Source organism: Squalius cephalus, assembly GCF_949319135.1.
Source record: "Squalius cephalus genome assembly, chromosome: 15".
NCBI lineage: Eukaryota > Metazoa > Chordata > Actinopteri > Cypriniformes > Leuciscidae > Squalius > Squalius cephalus.
The window spans coordinates 17,209,837-17,212,192 of record NC_137136.1 but is presented as its reverse complement, the minus strand read 5'-3'; the positions used below and the strand labels follow the sequence as shown (position 1 = coordinate 17,212,192).

The window sequence follows — 2,356 nt, the reverse complement described above, 5'->3', positions numbered from 1 at the left end:
TTCCTTTGGGGCGAATGGAGTCTGGTTTAACGTTAGTGTCACGTGAACCGCCGCAGCGCACACAGTCCGTTCCAGAGATACGATAGCACGGAGCGGATCATTTGTGCCAGTCGGCGCATACCAGAAAACGTATCGGACCCATTTGAAGTCTGCACAGATATTTTACAGTGATAGAGGAGTTTAGGAGGAGAAACAGTTAGAGATTAGGAGAAAACTGCGGCTTTACCGAGCTCAACAGCTCTAGCCGAGCTGTAATATAAACAAAACACCATTGGCTATTTTAAAAAAGGGAGGTGAGCTGATGTCCTGCCCTGTCTTCCTGTTTCCGTGGAAGACACATTGAATAATGCTGCACATTTAATCTCGGCGGTTTCACAACCAGAAGCTGCGCAATGTTGTGTCATCATCGATTCTTACTGTGAGTGATGACACGCTGAACCTTCTAAGATGGCGGGCGCGCCAACGTGTCTGAAGAGGTCAAATGTGGCATCTATACATATTTTTGTACACAGCCTACTTATCTTAGTCAATCTCACCTTAATGAATGTGTGTCTGTTTTCTTTCTCAGGAGATTTAAAACCTGAAGACCCTCGAATATTACAATCTCTTTGCAATGGACCCCCTTGCTGAAACAAAGTAAGGTGTAGGCTATATTTATGTTCCATGTGTGAGACAAAAAGTGTGATATCAAAAGCAACAGTATATGCAAAATTAAATGGATTTTCAGTTTATATTAAATATGATGAATATATATCTGTATATAATAAAAAAATTAACATTACCTGTAAAATATTCACTGTCATTTTAGATGTACACACCTGAAAAGAAACATTTTCAATTCAATTTTATTTGTTTAGCTTTATATATAGCTCTCTCTCTATATATATATATATATATATATATATATATATATATATATATATATTTGTTCCAAAACAGAGAATAGTGCCTTAAAACCCTAGCTCTAGCAAACTCAAGCAAACAAACAAACCACAATCCAAACATTTTCACCTGAATATGATACAACAGGGAAGAAAAGATTATCCGAACTTCCGTAATTGCAGCTAAATGTTAAAAGTAGTGATGGGAGAAACAAAGCTTTCCTAAACATTGAATCAATTAACGAATCATAGCATTAAAAATGAAGTGTCTGTAATGTGTTATTTTTTTATTGTGGGGCTTGTTTTATAGAGAGCTTGGTTAATCAGGCCAACAAGAGACTATTAACTAAAACTCTTCCTTTTTATTAGCCTATACAAATGTGTCCACCACTGAACCATCGAAAAGTTATGACGTAACAAAGCCTCGTTTTTTGAAATCGTGTGGTTCGAAACAAATGATTTCACAAAGGTTTCGAAGCTTCACAAAGCATGTTTCTGAATCACCCATCACGACAGCTCATCATCTAAATCCTTGCTGCATATGCGCTAACAGAATGTCTGCTGTCTGTAATGTGTTGTGTTGATTGGAGGATTTCTGGGCCGTGCGCTGCTTCCTCAAAAATAACTGTATTATCAGTGAAGTCTCAAAGCCACTCAACACCCTTCTTCTGTTTTTCTGCAAGGATAAATTTGTGACAGCGGGTCAGGATGACAGGGTGGGTAAACGCATGGATAGAATCCATAAAAATATTAAGATATAATCGAATGTTCCTGTTAAACAAAGCTTTTGTTTGGTTGTGTTTGAACTGTTCTCCATTTATACAGAGCTCTTTCATTTCACTGTTGAAGTGTGGGTAAATAATATTTTTCCTCTGTCCTGGCCATGGCTAATCTAATCTTACCGTCCACTAGCTGAAGTAAACAGCCATTGTTATTGGTGTTGAATGTCTTTCTGAAAAAAAGAAAAGCAAACCGATTTGTGTAGGAACACTCACAAAACATATTATGTAAAAGTAAAACACTTGCAGTGGGTAGTTTCCACTGGGGTCTATTGAAATGCCAGTGAAAATGAGTCGAGCAATGTTAAATATATTGGCGCCTTTACAGGAAGCACAACTTTCTGTTGAGATTCAGCATTCTTTTCCATTCGACAGCGTGGCATCTCACTTTTTAAACGAGCGCGTCCTTTGTGAATGGTCCCTGAGACTGTCTTTCTCTCCGACTGTCGCTGACACTCAGCTTCTGCGTGGCGTCTTTGTTAATCTACCCATCATGCTCTGTATGTGTTTGGGGCAGGTGGTGTAGTAAGTCCTGGTGCTTTTGTGTATTAATCTTCTGTGTGGCTGTGTGATGTCTCCCTGTGTGTGTGGCACAGCCTCAGGCCAGACAAGCCTGTGTTGTCTTTACTCAACAGGCACATGGCATGGCCTGCTCCCTTGGACATAACACCTGTTTTGAGGGCAAAAGGCAAGCTA

General features: G+C 39.3%; 1 long non-coding RNA gene across 1 annotated transcript; it reads left to right on the top strand.

Moving 5' to 3' along the window:
• Nucleotides 1-302: 302 nt before the first annotated feature.
• LOC307172843 lies at nucleotides 303-2,356 on the top strand. Its single transcript, XR_013823774.1, has 3 exons — nucleotides 303-476; nucleotides 569-636; nucleotides 2,296-2,356. It is a non-coding gene; the product is annotated as an uncharacterized lncRNA (long non-coding RNA).